The sequence below is a fragment of the Onychomys torridus genome, chromosome 6, assembly GCF_903995425.1.
Source record: "Onychomys torridus chromosome 6, mOncTor1.1, whole genome shotgun sequence".
Classification (NCBI taxonomy): domain Eukaryota; kingdom Metazoa; phylum Chordata; class Mammalia; order Rodentia; family Cricetidae; genus Onychomys; species Onychomys torridus.
In genome coordinates, this window is record NC_050448.1 from 101,311,112 (window position 1) to 101,337,475 (window position 26,364).

General features: G+C 40.7%; 1 protein-coding gene and 1 pseudogene across 5 annotated transcripts in view; one reads left to right on the plus strand and one right to left on the minus strand.

The window, feature by feature from the left end:
• Ugt8 (UDP glycosyltransferase 8) overlaps nucleotides 1-23,009 on the minus strand; it is a 68,616-nt gene extending 45,607 nt beyond the window's left edge. Inside the window, exon 1 of one of the 5 annotated variants that reach the window (XM_036190223.1) lies at nucleotides 22,858-23,009. The gene's annotated coding sequence lies outside the window, so the exon portion shown is untranslated. Of the gene's footprint in view, nucleotides 1-22,091; nucleotides 22,235-22,440; nucleotides 22,459-22,488; nucleotides 22,701-22,857 lie in introns of those variants that run through there. The other 4 variants (XM_036190222.1, XM_036190224.1, XM_036190226.1 and 1 more) reach the window with 4 other exon arrangements.
• On the plus strand, nucleotides 15-3,132 carry LOC118585544 (annotated as a pseudogene).
• Nucleotides 23,010-26,364: the final 3,355 nt, after the last annotated feature.

Here is a 26,364-nt window from a genome sequence, read left to right on the forward strand (position 1 = left end):
GAGGGGACAATGAGAGGAAAACCAGCAGGAGGACAGGTGAGAGAGAAGGACAGGTGAGGCAGGCCCTGGAGGGGGAGAGCCAGGTGAATATAAGGCTCTCCATGTCACAGGGGGGTCAGGGCAGCAGGAAGAGGCAAATGGTGGTGGAGGAGGAGCCCTCCCCAAAGAAGTGAAAGGTGAGCTACTGACCTCAGCCTTCTGGCCAGAACCAGAGCAGGGCCACATGCCCTGTGCTGATGGGAAGTTTGGGCTTCTTCCCAAACTGTCACTCTGCAGCTCCGGAAAGCTGAGAGGAAAAGATAGGGAACCCTGATGGGGAGTTCTGAGGATGTCCTGATTGGAATTTCATTCCCAGACCACACAGTAAGCTCCTGAGCTGCCTCAATGAGCAGAGCCAGCTGGGCCATCTATGAGACCTCACCACCAGGACACAGGATCTTGAACACAGCACCCATACGGTTGTGCTGGCTGCCTATAGCCACAACTTCCAGAAGATCTACATGATGGGGGTTGGGGGGACTGTTATGGTAACAGGGGTGGCAGGACAGCTGCTGGAAGAGCAGGGGCCTGTTTGTGTGAGTGTGAGCCAGACCTTGTAGGGCCTGAGGCCCTGGGTGCCCTGCTGGAGTTTACCTACACAGCCACACTGACCACCAGCAGTGCCAACACGCTGGCTGTACTCCAAGCTACCTGGTTACTAGAAATCCCCTGTGTCATTGTTGCCTGCATGGAAATTCTATAAACTAGTGGGATAGAAGCCACTAGTTCAGATGAGGATGGCTGTGAGCAAGCCTGACAGTAACCAGAGGATTTTGCTACTGCTATCACCACAGCCTCAACCTCAGATGTGCCCCATGTGAAGATTGCCCTCCACAGGAGCTCCTCCAACCACCACCACCAGCAGCTTGACCTGTTGCCTGCCCCAGCTGCAAGCCCTGAAAAGCTTTTCTTCAAACCAAGGTAGTCTGAGCAAAGATCTGGTCCCTGATGCATCCACAGTACTTACCCATCCCTTGCCTTACAAAGAAGAGGGAGCTGGTAGAGTAGGCAACAGGAGGAGCAGTGGGTTTAGGGACAGCTACAGTCCTCCCACGGGTGATGCCTCATCTCCTGACTGGTACCAGAACTATGAGGTCTTTAAGAATGAGGAAGAAGAGGAGGAGCTGGTATATCCTCCAGCCTATGAGGTAGCACAGAGCAATGAGCCCTCAGTATCTACCGCCAGAGGGCTCAGATGAATACACCACTGATCCTGACCTAATGGCCAAGACAAGTTGGTGCATAAATGCCATTTACAAATGCCCCAAAAGTGCCCAGTCTGTCACAAGATAATCCATAAGGCAGGCACACTACCATACCACATGAGAACCCACACTGGTGAGAAGGCCTTTGCCTGTGGGGTCTGAGGTATTTGCTTCACCAGGAATGACAAGCTGAAGATAGACAAGCTGAAGATCCACAGGAGAGCACCCCTACTCATGCCCACATTGCCCAGCCGGCTTCCTGCAGAGCTAAGACCTCAAGAACCACATGTGCCTGCGCACTGTGGACCTGCCTTATGAGTGCCACCTGTGCCAAAAGGCTTTTGCCAAGGAAGACAACCTGCAGCACCATCTCAAGGCCACAACTGCCTGGAGGGGTGTACCAAAAGGAGGAGGATGTGCCACTGAACTACCCACCAACCTGGACCACCATATCCACTTACAAAATGATGATGTAATATATTAGTAGGAAGGTCAGGTGCCCTGGGTCTCATCTTAGCATTTCAAGTGAATGGGGAGCCCGGGGTCGGGGAAACCTGGGGCTTAGTCCCAGACAATGAGGACAAGATGGCCTCCACTCTCTCTACTTGTTGTTTTCCCACTCCCTGCCTTAGTCTGGGAAAGTATTTTCCCCCTCTCCATTCCCTTCTTCTACCTCTGCACCACCCACCTACCCCCTGCCTTGGGTGTAAGAGATACTAAGGAATAACTTAAAATTCATTTAAAAAACAACTTTCTAGGTAGAAGTTTTATTGACAAAACATGATGTGACACTAAACCTCTTCTCTATAAGCATTTACACATTTTATGTTCCTCAAAAAACTAGAGTAGGTATTGGTTGGTTCATACACTAGAACTGATGGTTCCAGACCACCGTCAGAGGATTTTAGATTATGACCCACCAATTCCAATGTGTGACACATGACAGCACTTGGCATTTTATATCGCAAAGAATAGTGCTTTGTTTTACATTAGGTGAAACAACAAACAAACAATCACATCAGAGCAGGTTTGAATGGGGCTATAAAGCAGTACTGTTAACTTCAGAAGCCACTCAAATGATACATATAGTTATTCTAAAAGCACTTAAACATGCTCTCTCCAGAAGCCCACACACACATCTGGGCTTGTCTTATCCTATCTCTGGCACCTAAACCTTGTGCTTAAATCATGTTAAAATTTCTTTCTGATAAATTCCAATTCTGCTTCAAACTGACTTGTCCTGAAATTATTTTCCATGGCACAGTCAAAAGTCCCAGCCTCACCTGAATAACTATTTCTGGAGAGAATTCCTAAGGCAGTGAGGCAGTGGAGAGCGTTTTCCTGAGCCAATAGCCACACTGCTATTGACAACTAGGAGTTTTTCCTCCAGTTTGGAGGTTCCATTTTTCATCCTTAGGTAACCCCAATAATCACAGCACTGTTATAAACAACTAAGAGAATTACCAATCACAACAGCACTAAATGCACTAAAGGAACTCTGTGATATGCTAGATGCTAAGGCATAAGAAGGTGACTGTGGCTTCTGTTCTCCTTTCAAGGGTAATGTACTCTACTTCAACTTGGTTCATGGCCAAAAAGATGAAAAAGCACATTGCCAGCATCTAGTTTCAGTCACATAAATAAGTTCTCCTACAGGAGAAGGAGATAGAGTATGGCAGGAGCCTAGAAACCTCTAGTTAAAAAGCACTGACTCCTCACTGGGGCACATAGGTACTGAAGAAGGATAAAAGGCTAACATTCTTGCCACAGTTTTGTCTCTCTCCTTTATTTTGGCTTAAGGTGTTATCTTTGGGTCACTTTATTCCTGTATAAAATGAAGACCCCTCCAAAATAAATTGAGGGTAATTGTTGTCTAGGACTGACAGACTCCCCCTGGAATGGAACTAACCATCTGAAATTCCTTCAACCCCTCCAGCAAAGAATTCTGTGTGAGATTACCTTTCAAGACCTGATGAGAAATGATGTTAAATAAGAACTTCCTCCTCTAAACCCAACACTTGGATAAGTTTCCTCAAGAAGGACATAGGGTCCTTTAACCCCCTTTTTAGTGCCTTTTCCCAACATGGCCACACTGAACATATCTCTGCTTTGAATTTCTGTCTCTTTAACTGGTATATGGGGACTGGTGGATGAGTCCAGGCTTCTGCTCTAAAAGCTCTGGTCACAGGAGGAGAAATGCTGTGTGCATAATTTTTGCCCTAATTAGTCACTCTTACATGCCTCATAGCTGGTGTGAGACTATGGCAATTATTAACACTCCAGGCCATGCATTCCAAAGAGTAGATGCAGAAAGTTGTAGCCACAAAGGTGCTTGGAGCCAGAAATAACATTCCCCCATGTTTATGCCAGATTACTGTTTATGAGCAGCTAAACTACCTGATCTAAGCCACTGTACCATCTCTGTATATAGCACCTGGGTGATGAATCATCATGGTCTTCCCAGAATTGAGGGATTTCCTAAGGGATGGGCATTTCAATGCTACAAATGCAAAATTCCTTAGCAAATCAAGCAAGTGGCTCACCTCATAGCTTTGACCTTATAATTCCTTTTTCTCCTCTTGAGACCTGAAAGCATTACGTCACTTACACTAAGACAGTTGCTTCTACTTTATGAAACAAGCTTGAAAAGGTAAATACCTGACAAAAGCTAACACCTAGGAAATTAATCCACTTTATCCCACTATATAATGAAAGGTCAAAAGTTCACACACATGCATTCATGCACCCAATTCAGACACACATGCATGGTCAAATGCAGCTGTACTTCTATGGTTACTACTTTCACAGGAAAGCCACACCTGGTGTCCCTAAAGTAAATTATGATTAGAAGTTTGAAAATAAGCCACTGAAAGTAAAAATCCTTTCATAGACTAGGAGCAGAATTCTCAGCTTGGGGTTGGAAGAGAACATACCATACAGAAAAGTATGGTCCTCTGTTTTCAGTTAGCTTTCTGTTTTCTTTCCCACCTTAAAGAAAAAGAGGTGGGAAAGGGAGAAAGATCTGGAGATAGCTCAGTGGTTAAATGCACTGCTTGAACTTCCAAAGGACCCAGGTTTGATTCCAAGCCCCCACATGGCAGCTCACAACCATCTGTAGCTCTGGGTTCCAGGGAATCTGACACCCTCTTCTAACATTCTATACACCATGCATGCATATAGTGCATAGACAAAGATGCAGGCAAAACAGCCATACAGACAAAAATAACATGAAATTAAAATGATAAAGTGTGCCCAGTACTGTGAACTAACTGGACTATCATCTACTAACAAAATTCAAGATAACCATTAGAAGTTAGTGACTAGTTAAGGAGATTTTCAAAATCTACCACTTTACTAAGTTTTTGGTTTTGATTTACTCAGAAAACAAAACAACTACAAAAAACATTTCTATGCTTTTTTGCACATAATTTTCAGGTCTGCACATAATCTTCAGATATACAGTTTACCTACAGATATGAGACAAACATTCTGAATGAAAAGGAAGAATGTAGTCTATTTTACAAATTTTGTTTTTTGTTTTTTTGTTGTTTGTTTTTCGAGACAGGGTTTCTCATGTAGTTTTGATGCCTGTCCTAGATCTCGACCTGTAGACCAGGCTGACCTTGAACTCAAAGAGATCCGCCTGGCTCTGCCTCCCAAATGCTGGGATTAAAGGAGTATACCGCCACCACTGCCCAACCTATTTTACAAATTTAAAAGATAATTCATTTGCGTCTCCCTGTCAGAAGTTTCTAGTCAAAATTTCTAACACAATCACTTTTAAAAGAAAAAAAAAATACGTGTGACTAACAACTAGTTTGAAAAGTCATGATGAAAATATATTCATATGGTATTATTGCTTATACTAACATATTCCATTATAGGAAGTGAGACTGGTATAGCTGTTTGGGAGTACTACAAACAGGCAGATCTCGCTTTATATAAGTGAAATACGAAAAGATATTAGCCATTAGCAATACCTTCAAAAAAGGTCATAAGGAATGCAGTGTGGCCGATGCTTTTATAACATCCCAAGCTAGGCACATTCACATTCCTCACTCTAATCAGCCACAGTTATCCTTTTCCTAACATCTGCAGTACAGGTGGAAAAGCTGGAATGAGAAACTCGACCCTTCTCCTTTCTCAGCAATAGCTGGCCCCTGTCCACGTGAGAGTTTCTCCTCAACCAGCAAGCGAGAGGAAAAACAAAAGCAAGACTCGAGAGAAGACACAAAAACAGGACAAAATAGATATCAACAAACACTGCACTCGGGACCCCAAACCCATTTATGCCTAATCATGATAAATTTAGCAATTTAAAACTTCAAAGTTGGATTTGATAGTTTATAACACTAGCATTCAGGAGGCTAAGGTAGGGGGATCACTATGAACTCCTAGCTAGCCTAGGTACAGAATGAGACCGTCTCAAAATGAAAATGATACTGAGTAATAGTAATAAATATAATTTTATATCCTAAGCAATAATAAAACACAAAATTTAATCATCTAAGTGAAATGATGTTCAAATTTTAGGGCCCCAAAGGCTCACTTCAAATGTTAAGCAAAAATGCAGATTCCACCAGGTGATGGTGGCGCACACCTTTAATCCCAGCACTTGGGAGGCAGAGGCAGGCGGATCTTTGTGAGTTGAGTGTCTCGAACTTTGTGAGTGTCTTGAAAAACGAAAAAATGCAGATTCCAAGGTCTCTTCAGCAAATATCCCACGACTTGGGTAGAAAAGAATGTGTATTTTTAAAAAGGAGCTGAAGATTTCTTTGTCATTCACCACCACACTAACTGGTAAGAATCTAGCACTTAACACTTCGGTGCAGAGTTATACAAGTGATACACTGAAGAAACCGTAGGTGTAAACTAGCAAGAGCTGAGGTAAAGCATAGCTCTTTGGGGAATTCAGAAAAGCACACTGTAAAGCCTTGATCCTTAGGAACACAGAAGAAGCAGCTGAACAATCTCAAAACATTTACAAGCTTATTCCTGCTAAAATTACCTACCATCTCCACAAGTACATGAACAAAGTTTTTAGGACTATGCCTGTAGTGAACATGCAGCCATCCTGTTCACTGTCATTCCTTTTAGGACTGGGTTTTCCCTATCATCCAATTCATTTCACAAATTCTGAGTTAACTTATGTTGTTAATGTATTATTAAAATGGAATTTCTTAGTAAAATATATCAAGATCAACTTAGAAATATAATTAAAATAGTTGCCAATGAATAATTAAGATTTTGGCTTGGAAGTATATTTCAGAGTCCAAGATCGGTTTTTTCAGTTAGCTCATTTCTGAAGTATGGAAATTTTAAATGACTTACAATGAAATAAAAAAGTTAAAGAAAGCACGATCCATAAATCTTGTCATTAGTAATCTTTGTAAATGAAGCCAAATATTTTATTTCTTTGAGACTAATTATCTAACCTGCCAAATGAGACAATCAGATTAGAAGGACTTGAACATCCTATTATAAAACCTGCTCAAAACTAGATTTAAGAACAAGTTTAGAAAGAGCTAGAAAAATAACTTACGGGAGAGGGGCATGAAAAAGAGGAAAGAAGGTAAAAAGGCTAAGTTTAAGGAGATTGAGGTGGTATGATCATAAAACAGTACGATCAAATCAATGGAGTACTAAACTTAAAAATAAGAAACGAATTCAAGTTGATTTCCAAATTAGGTTAGAGACTCTTCAATTGACACAAACTTCATCCCACATGTTAAAATATAAATTAGGCTTTGATAGATCAGGAGTGAGAATCCCCAATATATTTATTTCTGAAACAAGCTCCCTAGGGACATGGGACTGCTGGTATTCATATAAAGTAACTGTCCACATAGGTCAAGATTTAGCCAACACTGTAACAGTCCTAAAACAGTAAAGACAAGATCATGGTCAAGCAGTCAGCAATGCAAACCTGCAAGGAAGCAGATTACTTTTCAATCACAAATATGCAAACGACACTGTGCTTAAAATAATGTGAGTGCCTAATGGACTTAATATGTAATGTTTTAATTGACTTGATAAGGAGCCAATCTTTAAGCACCTGGCTACAGTTTAGCTCTAAAACATCTCTAGCTTTTAAAACCGAAAGAAGCTTTAAAACTTCATTGTTGCCACAATCAAGAGACCAGGTCCAGTTTTTTTGTTTGTTTTTTTGTTTGTTTGTTTGTTTGTTTTGTTTTGTTTTGTTGGTCTTTAGTTTTTTGTTTTTTTTTTCCAAACAAGATTTCTCTGTGTAACAGCCCTGGCTGTCCTGGGTCTCATTTTTGTAGACCAGACTAGCCTTGAACTCACAGAGATCTGCCTACCTCTGCCTACAGAGTGCTGGGATTAAAGGCATGTTTCACCATACCCAGCTGAGGTCAAGTTTTAACATTTTTGTTCCACAATTGCTATCCAGGTGATAAAATTGAGAACTACTACCCCAAATGGGTAACTGTGAGACAGCATCAGAGCAATGTCTAAAAAAGTGACAATCATCTCTCTCAATTTTTAGATGAATTAATGAGTATGTATGTATTAACTGAACTAAGAATACCTGACTTTATCTACACAGCCAATTAGTTACTGAAATCACTATATCATGAGTTTAAGTTATAAAATTAATCAAGGAACTGTTGATCAAAAAAAATCTTAAAACCTAAGCCAGGTTGTTCATCCTCAAAATGATCACAAATTTTTCAACATATGAGAAAATGAGCCAACTAGGCATCTAGTAACACAGATTAATGAGCCTCAAAAGTAGTAAGCACCAAAAGCAAATGGGGAGTTTATGCAAACAGACTGCTGAATGTGCCCTTACAAGGTGGATCTGAGATGAGCCACAAAATCTGGTATTTTAGCGAATTCACAGGTGATGCCGAAAGTACTGACTCAAGAGCCATTTTCTGAGAATCAATGATAGTGATAAAAACGTACAGTTGAAAAACAATGTTCCTTTTATTAAAGAAAATTGTGTGATTAAATATCACTTTCAGTGTTTATCACATCCTAGCTATAAAATCACACACACACACACACACACACACACACACACACACACACACACCTAAAAGACTTATGTTTCTTTTTCTATAATTCTGCCAAGACTTGACCAGCTTGGTACTAATTATCTCCATGTCTCTGCATCACTTGATTAGCATCCAGAAAATACAGAAATTCTTTGTTTTGACTCTGACTTCATCCTTAAACAAACAGAAGAGATCCTAAGTTATCCAACTGAGATTTTCTAAGGTTTAATTTGACAGGTGTTTATTTTTTTAAACCATGCTTTATGTTTTAAAATAACACTTTACAGCTCTTTTATTGAGATTTTGTTGATATACAATCAGATGCATAAAAGTCACTGTTAATAAAGGAGCATCAGAGAAATTCACTATGTCTTATGAAGAACCTACCCATCTTTGCCTCCTGAGGATTACTATAACTTTGCTGTTTTTCAATCTAATAGTCCATATGATTATTGTTTTGAGACAGGTTTTCACACATTAGCCCAGTCTAGCCTGGAACTCTACATATTTATTACTCTTTATTTATTTTAATGGAATACAGCATTTAAAACTGAAAAAAATCTAGGTTAATTTTGATCTCACACAATGAAACTCTATTCAACTAGCAATTACTTAGAATTCTTAATGTTACAGAAATGTATTGGAATGCATGGAACTTTCCTCTACTTGTTAAAAATATCCTTTATTTGCTATCACTAAATAGGTTTGTGGATGAGCTATTATTGCATTATTGAAAGTCACAAACTAAGCATTCATATAATGTCTCAAACATGTTTTTGAGTTTAAAAAAAGTAGTCTAGCCAAATATTAACCACAATTCTATGTATTTCTGTATCCTGTGGAAGTGTTCACTAGTAAACTCATAATAAACTTGTCTATTGTCACAAAATTCAGGCACAAGCACTATGAGAAGCTCTTTGCAGATCATTAGATTAAAAAACAGCAAACTTATGAGTCCCCTGGTACCAACGACTTGGGTAGGTTCTTCATGAGGCACAGTGCATCTCTCTGATGCTCCTTTACTAACAGAGGAAAATGTAATTTTTCGTCTTTTATGCATCTAGGATTATACTAATATATCCACAATGAAGAAATGTCAAGCAGTCTTTTGTATATCACTGCTGTCATTACTGGTTTTGCAAAACTAATATAAATATACTTAAACACAGTAATTAATATATTTCATGTAAAGTAATACAAAATACAATTAAAAGTATTTTCATCTAAAGAACAAATGGAGTTCTAATTTAAGTACTAAATATAACTGAGTTCAAATTCTTTCCTTTGACAAAGGGACAATGTCTCTAATGAGTAGTTATCTACCATCACAAGCAAGCCATAGCTACTCATCGACAAAGTCAAAACTATCACTCAGGTAGAGAAAGACAGAGAGATTAGTGAAAGAATTTTATTATTTATATATTTTAGTATTTTCATATGTATGTATAATATATATACACATATATATGTAAATCATAAAGTGTTTAGGGTCCATAAACGCTGCATTAACAACTACTATAAAGGTCTCACACCATGTTCTTAGCCCTGCCACCCACCTATAAACCCATCAGTAGCATCTGGCACAAGGATTCTTAAAGATGAGAAGAACTTTATCTCCAAAAGGATACACAGGGTAAGGAGAAAGGAATGAAGCAAGGATATCCAGAAGAGCTTGTGTCTGTGTTTTGTGCACAGTTTGAAACATTGGAACAACATTCCAAAATGTGCTTATTTAAAAGATAACTGTTCTAAGTAATGTACAGCCCTCAAAGCCTTGACTGGCACATGACACTTTTGTTGTTTAAAACCACTTAGTTCAATTACTATTGTCTATATGTGCTCAGGTGGGCAGCTATCCACTGGGGCATAAGCAACCTACCAGTGCCCACTCCCCTTCCCCAAAGAAAAGTTACTCTTTACACAATAGCCATCAACTTCCAAGAGCTCTTCAGCTATGGTCTGTGGTAGCCCCTCCTTCATCCATTCTGGAATTTTTGTCTGGCCTCATGTTGAGCAGGTCTTACATTGGTAACCACAGCTGCCATAAGTTCATATGTGTCACAGACATATCATGGCCAGAGGAAATTTCTCAGCATTCGTTCCCATTCTCTACCTTTGCTTGCTTCCCTCTTCCACCCTGTTCCCTGAGCCTTATGGGTGAGAAATTAATATAGACACCCCAACCATGGCTGAGTATTTGCGGCTATTATTCTCAGCACTTTGAACAGCTATGGCTCTCCACATTAACCATTACCCATTGCAATAAGAAGCTTCTCTGCCCAAGGTTGAGAAAGGCACAAATTTATGAACATAAAGTATTTAGAAAGCAGTGCAACAAAATGACCATTTATCAAAACAACAGTAGTAAGTTCCCCCTGGATCCTATAACCTCCCTAACTATAGGTCTTAACTACATTTACAGTAACAAGCATGGATTCCCTCCTGTGGAACTGGCCTCAAATCAAGAGAGCTCTTGGTTAACCCAGTTGCCAGTCTTCCCACTACAGTATCAGTGCACACATCTTCCTTTGCAGGTTGCTGCAGGGGCCAGTATGGAACTCCTGATGTCTTTTCTCTTAGTAGCCTGCACAGTAGTACCTTCTAGAACTGCGGAAGCTACACTGGAGGGAGAGTTTCCTAGTCACTCCCAGCTTGATTTCTCTAAGTCCTGTAATCAAACTATGTTGTGCCTTTAGCAATAGGGTCCTGTCATCTATCTATAGCAGGCAACTAAGAACAATGGCAATACCCTAGATTGTTTTGAGTTCCTATGGGAACTTCCTGATTCGTAGTCAGGTAACGTGCATAGATTTTAATAGTCTTCATATTTCATGCTTTTCTCTCTTTTTATTCCTGGGCTAAATTTTTTAAAATTTGTCTTAATCTTAAACTATATCCTTAATCTCATCCCTTCTTCTACTACTCTGCCCAGAAAGAAATAGAAGGGGAGTGATTTTGAACAAGAATTTTGGTAATTACCAAGGGAGAAGCTTAGAATAAAGGAAGAGGGGGGGGAAAACAAAACACCCCACCTGGGTAGCATTTTCAACATCTACAGCTACTGTAAAACGTCCAGGTGAGGGAATTAGAAGGCATCCAACTCTTCTTTCTAGTATATGTAACCCACCCTCAACTACTATTTCACAACATTGGGCACACTCACAATCAAACATAAATCTGAAATAAACACTAAGTACAATTAATTACTGCTATGGCTATTTCTTGAATTAGTGTCATTCAGAATTACTTGGGAATGCACTTTTATCTACTAGATAAAATATTTGGTAAATTTAAAAGAAAATACTCTTACATGAATGCAATCTTTAAAGAGTTCTGCAACATGACTTTTCTACAGATTAGACCTTCCTACTGTGGCTGACTATGTGAAACGGAGGTCTTGGTAACCCTTATGGTTTTCACACAGACAATCCCAAAATCCCCCCCCCCCCCCAAAAAAAAAAGAAACATTTCAAGTTTGAATGATCAAGCTTGAGAGAAAACAGCAAAAGTATCAACATATGTACAGAAACCTAGGAAAATTCTCTTCTTACACTACCTTGTGAGGAGCTAAAAATAACACTTAATGATGTTTAATATCATTATCTTTGGTGAGAACAGTTTATCCAATGTGGTATATGGACGTGTGCTCTCCTTAGAGGTAGAAGGTAGACAGAAGTAAATGTTAAACTCACATCAATATATGCAAAGGCTAAAGCCAAAGAAAAGTTTAGAGATGCAAAATACAATAATCCGAGGTGTGACTTTGTAGCACCAATCTTAGACGGTCTTATTAATAAAATCAAACCTGAGACCAGTTATTGGGGTGAATGCTCAAACATCAGAGAAGAAGAACAAGCTACAGCCACCTCACCTCACCAATTCCTCAGCTGATCCTGTTTCCTCAGACTGGAAGCCTCTGAGTCCTTATCCAAATGAATCTCAGCTGAACTGCTTCTTGAAAGCCTGAATGCTTCACCAGCAAAAAGCTTCTAGTTTCTGGTCTTATATATCTCTCTTCCTTATATATCTTTCTGCTTTCAGCCATCACTGCCTGGCTGTTTCCAATGTGGCCTTGAACTCATAGAGATCCAGAGGGATTTCTGCCTTTGGAATGGTAGGATTAAAGGTGTGAGTGCCACCATTTTCTAGCCTCTGTATCTAGTGGTTGTTCTGTGCCCTAACCCCAGATAAGTTTATTAGGGTGTACAATATTTTGGGGAACACAATACCACCACATGACTTGAATGTCAAAAGCTGGGTAGGTGAATATCTGAAATGAGAAAGTAAAGACTGGGGATGTAGCTCAGTGGTGGAACTCTTGTCAGGCACAAAAACAAATTCCTTGGTTATACCCCCAAAATCTCTCTCTGTGTGTCTCTTTTCTTCTCTCTACTAACCCATTCTCCTTACTTCATTTATCTCCTTGTTATCTACCTCTCCATAGAAAGGTAGGGCACTTTAGAACTGAAATGGCCTGAAGCAAATGCCTCAAGGGATACATGCTGTCACATTATTGGGTGTAAGATTAGAAAGGGTATTCAGGGTACAGCTAGACAATGTGTAGGCATGAAGGTTAGCTAAAGACTGGGTGTTTTCCAATATGGGGCACAGTTAAATGGCCCCTAAAGAAGGTGAAGGGTAAGCAGCAAGTAAGTAGTGATGAAAAGGTATCTAAGGCAAAGGTGAGAGAGGGTAATAATGTTGAGTGTGAGAAGACCACACAGAGACAGCACAGGTGAATGAGAGTTCCAAGCAGTGTGAAGGGAGGGCTTTAATAAGATCATAAGCATAAAAGAGTAGGCCAAACTAAATAAGCGAGACAAAAGAAGGGTAAGTTCAGAGGTAAACCCAAGGTCTGTCACTTGACTGATGCAGACAGGGTTGCCAGACATAGTTTGCAAGTTGAGTTTGAACTCTTTTAATAGTACATTAAAAATGTCATAGCTGGGATTACAGACCATATATTTATAAACAGAAATCTAGTCTACAAGCACAAATATCCCTCACCAAAGGAATGAAGAAAACGAGTGAAGGTTTGAGAATTTTTAAAAAATGATCTGAAGAATGCCCAGAAAAGACAAAGGAATAATCAGAAAAGCAGATGAAGAACACTGTCACAGAGTAGGGGTGGGAGACTCCATCAAGAAAGAAAGGGATAGACACTATGGGGGTGGGGCTTTTATTGTGTAATTTCCCCAGGACTATGGAAGTATTTCAGAAAATAAGGTGTTTGGTATACCTCCAGCACCTGGTTCTCAGCAAGAAACTGAGGTCCTAACTTTGAAGTCTTAGGGACTATACTGGTCATCTCAATAAGTGATTTGAAAACTTGCAGACTTTATATCTTCTTATAGTAATATTCTATTGCCTTCTGGCCAGAGATCTGAGGCAGATCAAGAATACAATGATAGAACACACAGTTTTGTAAACTACAGATAGTAAAAAAAAAAAAAAAAAAAAAAAAAAAAAAAAAAGCTAGTTTGGCATGGTTATACACAATCCTTTAATCCTAGCTCTCTGTAGATGGAGACTAGAGGATCAGCAGTTCAATGTCATCCTCTGCTACACAGTTAAGTTTCAGCTAGCTTTAGATACATGAAACCCTCAAAAATCTGCATGAATATCTTATTATTTTCTAAAAGATAATTATCATTTCTAAGATAAAGTTAGAGTCAGAGAAAGTTACTATATCCTACCCATAAATATCCCTAGTATAGCTCAGGTCTGGGATGAGAGGTCCCATGCCAGATACCAATGCCACAGGCAAGCTTTTGCTTTAATTACATTCCCCCTCAGATCAATACTCTGGTTTCTTGCTATGACACAGCCAGCTCACAGAAAGAATAGCACTGAAGTATACTGCTTTTTTAAAATGTTTTCTTGTTCCAATAAGGTTTTCTCTTTCTCTATTGTTCCCACTTTGTTCTTATTCACTGCATCTTATTTCCCCTTCTAGATTCCATTATCCTAATCATATCTCTATTATGACATATTCTTATAAATGTCTTCAACATATTTTCAAAGTCAGGAGAAAACAGAGTTAGTGATTAGCATTAGTTTCCTTAAAACAGCGTCAATCTAGCCTTTATCCATAACTTTCCCTGCTTCCCCCAGCTCTGACAAATAAACAGGCAAACCTGCTTGACTAGTTTGCTGTAAACCCTACTCAGTAGAGAGACCAACTGGACAATGGATAAAGCTATGGAAAATACACAGACCAAGTTTCTTAGGTAAAGTACAATATCTGCAGTGTAGAACAGATCTTTAAGAATACTAAGACATCAGCACATACTCACTTATGTCACTGTTAGAAATTTTAAAAAAATCCTCTTGATACACTCTTCTACATTATCAGTATTATTATGGCAATGGTGTAGAATAATAGGAAGCCCATTTGAAATGGTGTTTAAACTTTATAAAGGAGCTAGGTGTGGGGACACACAGTATTCTGGAAGCTGAGACTAGAGGATTACAAATCTGAGGTCAGTTGTGCTACACAAAAAGACTGCAAAAAAACATCTGATGGTTGAATTACATGCAATTATAGAGGTGTGTCCACATGTTTTTGTTGCTGTGTGTGTACTTAAGCAGAATAAAAAGCTTTGAATTTGCAAAATAGGTTACTCAAAAGAGGATTCTTCCCATGGATGTTCTTTGATGTTGCTTTGAATAGCAAAGTCCTTTAGTTTAGTTTATTTAAAATGAGATACTTTTAAACCATCAGCTGAAAAGGAAGTATTTATATGATACAATAAGGTGTGTAATTAATATATCAAAATATCAACTATATAATTTTAAAACTGTGTGTTATGTATATATGTAGTGTACTGTATGTGAGCCTGTGTTCTGGTAGTTTGGGCACATGTGTAGAGCTCAGAGAACAACCTGGAGTTTCAACCCTCACTTTCCATCTTGTTTGAAACAAACTCTCTTGTTTTTGTAACTGTGCACACCAGGCTTAAGAGCCTGTGAGTATCCAGGGATTCTCTTGTCTCTTCTTCCCATCTCACCATAGGAATCATGGGATTACAGATATGCTCTCATGTCTGGCTGTAGGTTCATTTTGAGGATCCAAACTCATATAATGAGGCTTGTGGAAGAAATTTTTACCCTCCTAAACTATCATCCTAGCATTTTTACAAATTTTAAATGTTGGCCCAATTTTCTTCAGGTGTTTTGAAGTTTTATAATACATATGATTCAACTTATGCAACATAAAGATCATCTTTCAAATTCTGTAGCAAATTTGTACAAATAATTTTACTTTTCCAATACTTGGGCATACACTTGCATTTTTTCTCACTTGGAGAAATATTAGTTCCATAGTTTCTTCCAATTAAAACAAGGTATACTCAATGTTTAATTCTAAAACATGACTTAGAATCTTGAAAACATTTTAAGCATTACAAGTTGACATAAATAATCGAAGGCCATAAGGAAGATCTCCAAAATGTTCCTGCTATGCAGTCTTCCCATCTAATAAAATACTTTAAAACTTAGGCAACTTTCTAGCCTGAAACCAGCAGTTGATTTCAAACCTGAAACTTAAGCTATCCTAGATATCCCACAACTCATAAATTCAAAAGTAGCATTTTTGTTCGGGCTATTATACAATGCTTAATACCTATCAACAGGTAACACTCTAGACAAATTTTAACTTGGCCTTGCAGTCTAAGAGGGTATTTAGAAAGACAATAAATATCCAGTGTGAAATACTGAGATTTATGCACACATAATATAGAACAGAATGAAAATCTTAAAGTGAAATCTCAGAGCTCTCTACCCTTTGCAAGTAATAGGACCATGTACTTAAGTAAACAGAGTGGAAAAAAATCACAGAAAGTCAACTCTGCCAAAGAGAGAGATGCTGATAACTGAAAGTATTGCTAGAGTCTCTCAAAGCCATCAGTACAACAAATTGCACTTCACCTTTAAATTATTAAACATTAAATTTCATTTTATCAGTAAATTCTTATGTGTCCTAAAGCTATGCACTACTGAGAGTGCTATACAAAAAAAAGTGTGAATTTGCCATAGATATGATGGACTAATAGACTTATTAACTTGAGCTAAACATAATTAGATATAACCAACCAATCACAATAATGCCTTTCAACTAATAATGTATAAACAACATGTACAGTGTTCAGGGATTCGATGGTTGCCAAACAATTCATATATGTTAATATTTTACTCTCAAAATACTCCCAAGTAAGGATATTTATACATTACTATAATAAACCTCAGGAGAGGAGGGGAAAGAAAATAAACTCCATGATCATCCTTTCACTGCTGTACAGGTTGATCATAACCTGTTCACAACATTGAGTTTAAGGCCCTGGATAAGTGAGAAATGTCTTCTGAAACATTTGATACAACATTAGTTTGTTAAGTTTTGTTTGTTTGGTTGGTTGTTTTATTTTTACATTCCAATAGAAGTTGTTCCTCCCTCCCTTCTTCCCAGCCCCCTCCATTCCACTCCTCCTCCACTGTTTCTCCTCAGATACAGGCAGGCCTCCCATGGATATCAGCCAGCCATAGTATATCAAGTTGCAGTGAGACTAGGCACCTCCTCTTCAATTAAGGCTGGATGAGGAAATCCAATAGGAGGAATGGGTCCCAAAAGCAGGCAACACAGTCAGAAAAAGACCCTGCTCCCACTGTTAAAAGTCCCACAAAGAAGACCAAGCTACACTGCTGTAACATATATGCAGAGGGCATAGGTCAGTCCCCATGCAGGCTCCCTGGTTATATGTTTAATCACTGTTGAACTCCTATCAACCCAGGTTAGTGGGTTCTGTGGGTGTTCTTGACACCACCACTGGGTCCTACAATCCTTCCTCCTTCTCTTCGGCAGGATTCCCCAAGATCTGCCTAATGTTTGGCTGTGGGTCTCTGCATCTGTTTCCACCAATAGCTGGTATGTACTCACTCATAAGTGGATATTATCTGTAAAGTAAAGGAGAACCCCACTACAAGCCACAGACTCAGAGAAGCTAAGTAACGAGGAGGGCCCAAGGTAGAGTTTCATGAATCTCACTGTGAAGGGGAAATAGAATAGACATTGCCAATGGAAGAGGGGCAGGGGTTGGAAAAAGGGTTGGGGATGGGAACAGGAGGGATCAGGTAGGGTTGGGGGAGAGTTCTGGAAGAGAAAACTGGAAGCTGGGTGCATCCCTGGGATGAGTGAGAAACCTACAGCAATGGAAAGTCCCAGGAATCTATGAGGGAGACCCTAGATAAGACTCCTAAAAATAGGGGATACTGAACCTGAACCAGTCATCTCCTGTAACCAGGCAATACTTCCAGAGGAAGGACTGGGACACCAACCTGGCCACAAACGCTTCAACTTACAAATTGTACTGCCTACAAGATATGCTGGGGGAAAGATGGCTCAGAAATTGTGAGAGTGACCAACGAATGACTGGCACTGGTGGAGACCGATACCCTGAGAGGGAGCTCACCACTGAGTGCTAGGACCCAGAGCTGGGATGCCCCTTAGACCTTGGACAGAATCATGAAGGAATGGGGGAAAAAGTCAATGACAATGATTCCTAATGATATTCTGCTATACTCGTAGATTGATGCCTGAGAGAGGCTTCACTCAGCAACTGATGGAAATAGTTTAAGTTTTGATATCTATCTTCAGTTTTGTTTCTGTTTCAGGCTCTATTAAAATGAACAATCAATACCTTGTGAGATCATCCAAGGCATACTTAGAATACAAGAACATCGGTTTGAGGGACAGTTGATGTTTAAACACAGTTCAGCTGGAGCCTGTTCTGGGAACTCAGCATCCCCCTAGAACTTTGGAAGCAACTCCTATCCTCTTTTCTAAAACTTGGATGAGCTGGCTTCCCGGATCCCTTCACATTTTTCGATATCTGCTAATCCATTGGCTTCCCAAGCAAAGCACTACAAATTGGATCATCTCATAAATGTTTTTGAAATAACCTCTAGACTCTGCCAGCTTGCACTTTGGGAACTAAAACTCACTCTGAGTCTTCTAATCACAAATCCAAGGTCTGTTTTCATTAAAGCAGCTACTACATATTAGCAACAAAAAAGTAACCTTCTAGATGCTGTACTTAAGCCTATCTATCATCTTTGCTCTCACAGAAGGCTTGTAAAACAGTTGCTTTTTTCCCTATTTTGCAGACTAAGGCTAGAAAATGAACTGCCAGCCCCAGGACACAGAATTTACCTAGTGAAGGTAGAGCAGGACTGTTTAACGCTCCCCCGTTCATCACCCGATGGCTCAATGGCTCACTTCTTGAAAGTCTCTCCTTTCCCCTCCTTCTGTCCTGCCCTCTTGCTTTCCAAGGTCTCATTTATTGTTGGTCTCTATTTCTCAACCCAATTGCCAAATTTTAGGATCTCCCCAGTTGTCTATTTTCCTACTAACTCTTGGTACCTTTCCTAGTAAGCCCATCAACCCTTTCAATGTTCACAATTATGCAACATGCTACAACTGTCAATCCCTGCATCCATCCACTAATCTACCTACTTACTATCTAACCTAGGCCCTCTCTTCACAAAACTTTGTGGCATGACTTACTGCATACACATCTCTAATAAACTTTCCACACCACTTTAGGTTCTGTGTGCCCACCTTGACTTCTCAAATCTCAGTCTCTTATCCCAAATTTCTGTATCCCACCAGCACAGCCATCTCCTGCTCTTATAGATTCTACCACTTAAGTTACCTTGGTACTCCTTCTTCTTCACTCAAGTAACACTTATATATTAAGTCCTCTTATCAAGGTCATCCCAATACATAAAAGCTGTTCCTGTCTCAGATTTCTGAGAGCCATCCTTCTAGACTGCTGTGAAAGCTGACCTCTGAGCACATCACACCTCTTTTAAAAGCAACTCTGCATAGAGACAGATAACCCTCAGGATGGTAAACAAACATCCAGGATCTTATTTCTGCTAACCTTGATTTTATGTCACCTTCCATGAATCCTTGAAAGTCTTCTTGAATTGATAACTAGCCATTCACAAATCCCTGCTCAGGCACTGAGATCACACTTCTACCACAGCATTTAAACAACAGTGCTCTTCTATTTCATTAATATTAGTTTCTTGTTTTGTCTCAGATGTGCAAAACATGTTATAGTGTACTGAGCTGTTGTTCAAATGCCAAGACACTGTGCTTCCCCATAATTAAACAAACAAACAAACAAAAAACCAAAGTTCCTCTAGCTCTAGAGCACACAGCACTAGGTTTCCCTCTTAGACCCAGAAACTACCTCAGTTAGAATTGTTTGCATAATCTCAGTGCACAGAGACTCGCAACAGGTATGCTGTTAATAAATACCTGTTAGAGGAAAGAATATATGTTCATGAAATGCTTCAGATTAAGAATATATGACTAATACAATTTTAAAGACTAATAGACTTTCCTCAAACTGATTTGATTATGTAGCTCCTCCTTAGACAGGTATGCAAAGTAACATTTAAATAATTGAACAAGCATCCAGTATGGCTAGCAGGATTATCAAATTACACTTTTACTTAGCTTCCAGGATAGGGGACTATTAATACTACACCAGGTTAATGAGTTTCACTGACAGAAAGAGGTACATAATTAACCTAAAACCACATAAGTAAACATTTTTAAAGGGTCTGATTCGATTTTTTTTTTTAAAAAAAAAAAGGCCAAATTATCTAAAGTGCAGATGCTCTTTTAAGGATCTCTCATACAAAATTTTCTGTAAATAAACACATTAAAACCTTGCATATACAGTCACTCTTCTGAAAATCACAACCTTTCAGCCCATAGTATAGCAAAGAGCACATGAACAAAACCTGTCAGTCACAGAATCTACAGGCTTTGTACGTGGCAATGGATACATCATTTCCCTAGGACAGAAAAAAGAGAGAAAGAAAAAAAAAACAGATGGATACAGCATCAGGACCTGCTCCCAGCCTGATAGCAGAAAGTGATAGCTGATAACAGAAAGGGGACCCAGACAAAAGCACATAAAGAAGAATAGTACCTCTGTCTCCATTCTAGGACTTCAACCTGGCAGGCAGAGACCATAAACTATCAACAAAAATAGTTCTCTACACCTCAACAAACTGCATTCTTGAATCCTTTATAGATTCATACTTATAACCCAGACACCACAAAAAAAAACATATCCAAAAATTCTGAAGGTTTATAAACTGCTTATTTTAATGGCTAGCTTTTTTGAAGTTGATTAATATGGGGTGAAGTACCCAGAAAGTAAGCACCAAGTCATATGTTGTCAGTATAATATATATTGCATAAGCAGGCAAAAGTAGCCATTGTTCGTATGTGTCAGCTATTTTCAGGTGTACTCTGGAAATTGAGAATTAATTAATAAAGAAATCTGGATTGTTTGAGATGCAGATCCATAAATTATTTTAAAACAGAGTCTGAGAATTGAGGGTAAGTTTTACAGCAGTATTTAAATGATAATTAAACTCAGGACTGCTCACAGGTACCTTGAAATATCCCAATTTAAATGACTAGAAATGTTAACTATCAAACAACTGATCAAAAAAACCTTACAAAATCTTGTCATGAAATATATTTATTGAATTTGTTTATTATAACAAGTATTCTAAGTATCAGTACAAACGCAAAACTGTAAAGTTTAGACTCGAGCTCAGATCTCTGTGGCAGAAAAAAGCAGAATGGCCAGTAGAATGCCCAGTTGTTCAGATGTGCCCAACAAAGCTGGGCTGTTGTTCTAAACGTTGACACTGCTTCCTTACAGTTTAAAAATGTTTCTGTAACGACAGATGAGACCACACTAGATGTGCACTTAACCTTGCTGGAAGCAGGTAAATCCGTCGTTCTCTCTAACACTATCTAGAAGACTTAAGAGTTGTTGAACAGACTTGGTCAGATCAAGCACCTTAAGCTACCAAAAAATAGTTTCTTCAGCAAAAGTTAAACTGCAGGCTCACATTTAATTTGATTAACATGAAGTTCTGTTCTTCCTTGTCATACACTTAAGGGTATGATTTTTTTTCAGTTAATTAATAAAAAAAAAAAAAGCCTAGGGACAATATGTGACTGGTAATGCTATTAGAGTAATTAAGGAAGACTTTCTAGCCTTTTTTAAACAGTGGATTTTTTTTTTTTTTCTTGGTCTGGGCACATGGGTTAAGGAAGCCTACATCCAAGAAGGAATTTGTTTGGGGGAAACGTGGGATTATAGCTAGAACTAGCGGCATATTTGGCACCCAGGCAAACTGCCACACATTCTTGTCATTAAAAAACAGTTGTACAAGGTGACAGCCTAAGATGACCAAAAACCCTTAGTGCTTTCTTTGAACCTTTTCAGAAGGCAATCACGTGAGACAGAAGCCTGTGACTAGTCCTGACACTATCACAATAGTGGTTTCCAGATACGGTGAGGATTAAGAAAGTCACCCCTTTCTTCCCTTGTGATAACCCCCGCCAACCCCCAACGAGTTTCCACCTTCGTTAATTTTCTGAACTGGGAGCACTTTTCTGTCTCCATCCCTTCAGGTCCTTCAGAACTCAAAAAGATGCTGAGGGCTGGTCCCAACACAGGCACAGCTGGGATCCTGTCCCTAAGGGTTGCAGAGTGACAAGTTCTAAGTCCCCAACTTCCTAACCCTGCAAACCCAGTGCCTTGGAGCACACAGATCAGGTCCTGACTCCAGACACCTCTGAGCGTCCTTTTGCCTGGACGCACTGCATCCGCGAGCGAGCGCTCTCTTCCTACAGCCCCGCAGCATCCATCCCGGGCCCTGTGACCGCTCCACAGCCGGTAACCCCTCGGTGCCCTCCCTCCCACCCTCTCTCCCGCAGCGCTCTCACCTCCTGATCCGGCCCTGCACTCGCGTCCGCCTCCCCCGGGCCACGCGCGACCGCACGGTCTCCGTCCACCACCGCTGCGGTCACCGAAAGGTCCCGCGCGTGTGCGCGCAGCCGGGGGCCGCCCCCTTCCCCAATGTACACCCCCCGTCGTCGCGCACCTTCCGCGGGGACCCGGAGATCCTGCCCCGGGTCCAGCGCAAGGTCCTGCGTCTGGAGAGGCGTCCGGGTCACCCGCTCCCGCCGCCTCCGCCGCCGCCGCTGCGGGGACACCTCAAGGGGTGACAAACCCGAGCTCTCTGTCCACAGAGCCCGCGTTCCGCCTCCCTCCTTCCCTCCCTCCCTCCCTCACCTCGGGCTGCGCACACGTCCGGGATCCCCAGCCCTGCGTCCCCCCCACCTTGGGTCCCTGCAGACGCCCGCCGCTCACCGCGTCCTTCGGCCGCCTGCCGCGCCGCGGGACTTGGAGCGCAGTGCGAGCGCCTCCGCCTGCCGAGGCTAGCCCTGAGGGAGGCTGCAGCGCGCCGGCCGGCTTAAGACGGACGCTCTGGGGCGTGCGAGCGAAGCTCCACCGTGCCCTCGGGGCCCGCAGCGCGCCTGCTCCTCCGCCGCCGGGCCCCGCGCGCCCCGCCCCCTTCCCTCCCTCCCCTCCCCAGCCGGCGCGCCGCTGGGGAGCTGGAGCGCGCTCAGGCCCGCGCGCGCCCCCGCCTCCGCGCCCCCGGCTCCCCACCACCACCACCCCTCCCCTCCCCGGGCCCGCCGCTCCAACCTCCTGGCCTCCTGGTGCTGCCTCGGCCCGGGGACGCCCGATGTGCACGCGCCTCGACGGCGATGCTGCTGCCCGGCTGCACCTGCCGCCCGCCACGTCTTCCCCTCGAGGCGCGTCTGCGCCCGCCTGCCTGCTCCTCGTCCTCCCGCCTTTTTTTTTTTCTTTTTTCACCCCCCCCCCCCCCCCGCAGAAGCTGGAGAGGAGCAGTGCCTGCGGGGCGCGGGCGCTCGCCCCCTCCACTTCCTGTGGGCGAGCCTGCGAGAGTCGCTGGGTGAGGAGAGTGGAGGGTCTGAGCGCTCACTTGCTTGCTCACACGCGTGCGCACACGTGGAGAGCACGCAGAAAATGCGGGCCTAGGGTGACTGGAAAAAGCCAACTGGAGCGTCTCATGAAAGGGCCTTTGAAAGTTTTGCCTGGTAGGGTCTGGCTTCCGTATTCTGACTGACAGTGTTTGCTAGCAGTCTGTCTGCCAAGTTGTCTTCCAGGTCAGGAAGCAACATTTCCGAAGGAGTTGGTAGCCTCTGGAGCCCCAGACACTGGTGGCCAAGCCCTTTAAGTGTCAATAGCACGCCACAGGCTTCAAAAAAAAAAAAAAAATCTAGGAAAGGTTTGCTTGCTTTAATTTGGAACCTGTTAGGCAATCTTTTACATTCACACACGCGCACACACACAGACGATGCCATCCATACATACGTGTGCATATACACATGGATGTTCATGAACTGAACTGAATATGGTATAACTTTCTGAAAAGCACAAATCAGGTCAGACATAAATTCCAGAACCTAAAATGCTGCCATGAAAATTAGGTGTTTAATGTTCAGAGATTCAAAACAAAACAAAAAAACAACAACAAAAAAAAACAAACAGGATGCCACTAATGTTACTTGATTCCGGTTTGGAACTTTGCCCTCAAAAAAAAATGGAAATTTGTGTAATGATATAAGAAAAATCTATTATTTATTGTTCATATTAACAGTCTATTTAATAACCGTAGTGCCCAAAGGTCATAAGCCCAAATCTTTGCTCTAATGAAGAGATTTTCAAATACCTATTTCAAAGTAGATAACACACTTTTCTTGTTTGTAAGCCAGAAATCTTTGTACTTGACCTAAGGAGATTAATATGGTGTACATTTAATTCTTAATTTGCACTAGAAACATTGGAAACAAGTATCAAACTGAACAGATAATCAATAGAGAATATAAGCATTTTCTTTAAAAGCTTTATTTTCTCAAAAGTCATGCTGCATTTGCAAGTAATTGCCCTAATAAGGTATTGGTTAAACATTGACATTAGAAATTTAATAAATAAGTAATTATGATTTTATATCTTTTATATAATTTATGTCACATTCATGTGCTTAATTATCATATTAACTGATAATACTGTAAATTTTGTGTCGTGTCGAACAGATGTTGAAAACTGTATTACTGAATACTACACGTAGCTGTGTCCATGAATTTTGTCTCTATGATCTGGCTGTCATTTGCCATGTTTATCACAGCCCAGCATTGAAACGACATTCCACGACTTAAGTTTAGTATGCCTTTGCATAAATTAGAATTGAATTATGTTTATGAATTTTGAAGCAATAAAGGAAATCACAAAAGTAAACCTCGCTCTCTTCATTTTAAAACACTCCAATCAATGGCACTCAATACTGACAGGATGGTTAGATAAAATGAATAACACTTGCTACTTCCCTTCAAAGCAGAGTGTATAGTTTTCATATGTAATCCACCCTTCAATTTCCTATTCAAATTAACAGGAAGGGTCCATACTGCTCAGGTTGCAGAATGTTGTAGTAGATAACATATCTGTGAAGGAAGTTCCAGCCAAAAATAAAATTACCTTGTTATTGCTGCATACCACATTCATTGGTTCATTCTATTTAATTTAAAATGTTTGTTATAATTCTAGAGACTCTTGGACCCAAATTATTTCAGGGGAAAATGTCAATACTTGTGAGAAATAACTGCTTAACTGATAATCATTAACTACTAACTTTGAGACACAAGTACTGAGTTCCACAGTGTGTTAGCTATGTTACCAACTGCTGTGGGCCTTGATTTCTTTACCCATGAAATAAGTATGATGTGGTGCTGGACAAAGCTCAGAGGTTAAGTGTCCTGCTCTTGAAGAGGACCTAAGTTCAAATCCCAGCAACCAAGTTAGTTGGCTCACAGCTACCTGTCACTCCAGTTCTAGGGGGAACAGAGGTCTCTGAGCTCCATTGGCACTGGCAATCATGTGAACATGCTCTACACCAAAATAATAATAATAATAATAGTAATAATAATATGTAAAAATTAATCTTAAAAATCAATGTGACAATATCAATTTCATAGTTATTGTGAGGATTACCAAAAATAAAACATATATTAAGCAAGAGAAAGTTCCTTGCCCTTGGCATATAACAGATATTAACTTGGTGCTATCTATCTCTAATTCTAACAGTGGGAGAATTAATCAGCTTTTTAGGACTTTCTTTTTTCTTAGAAATACTGAGGATTGAACCTAGGTGTAAATGGACATTCCTGTCTGGACTGCCCTGTCCCAAATAACTGAGTGAGAGGCTGAACATGAATTATAAACGCCCAGGCTTGTTACTGGCTAACTATTACACTTAAAGCAACCCGTATTTCTATTTGTGCTTTGCCATGTGGCTCATGGCTTGTTACCTCATTTTCTACATGTCCTGCTTCCTTGGTGGCTTTCTGGCCTCTGTCCCCACTCTCCTGACTCCTCCCTCCCTCTTCCCATCATTCTTTCTGTTTCAGGCCATCTCACCCAATCTCCTCTTGCTCTCCTATTGGCCGATCAGGTTTTTTTTGTTTGTTTGTTTGGTTTTTGTTTGTTTTTTTTTTATTAACAATGAGCATAAGCCATAGCACCTAGGGCCTCATACATGCTAGCCAAGTGTTCTACCATTGCACTAAAACCCCAACCTGAAGATCAAATTTAATGATTTTTTTTTTCAGTTCCAGGAGGCAGCACATTGGAACAAAACATGTTCTTTTTGGTTCTTTAATAACTCTGAACTCCTTCTGTGCTATCTTTTCATATAGCCCATTTCTTAAAGACAATCTGATAAAAAAAAATCATGCTTTTCCTGTTTTCAAGTAGAAATAACACAGACAAACCTACTTACAAAATACATGAAAGAAAAAGTAGGCAGTAAGATATCTAGATCAACATATGTATAGTATAGAATCCCTCTTCTCTCTCTTTGACTGGACTCCTGGAGCTCCTATAGAGACAATCAAACCAAACTAGTGGGACCTCATGAACTTTAGACCAACAGCTGTGGAGCCTCCATGGGACTTGGAGTAGGCCCTCTGCATAAGTGAGACAGTTGTGTAGTTGATCTGCTTAAGGGGCTCCTTAGCAGTAGGATCAGGATCCATCCACCGTGCATGAGCTGGCTTTTTGGAGCCCACTACCTATGGTGGGACAACTTGCACAGCCCTGATGTAGGAGGAGGGGCTTGAACCTGCCTCTAAT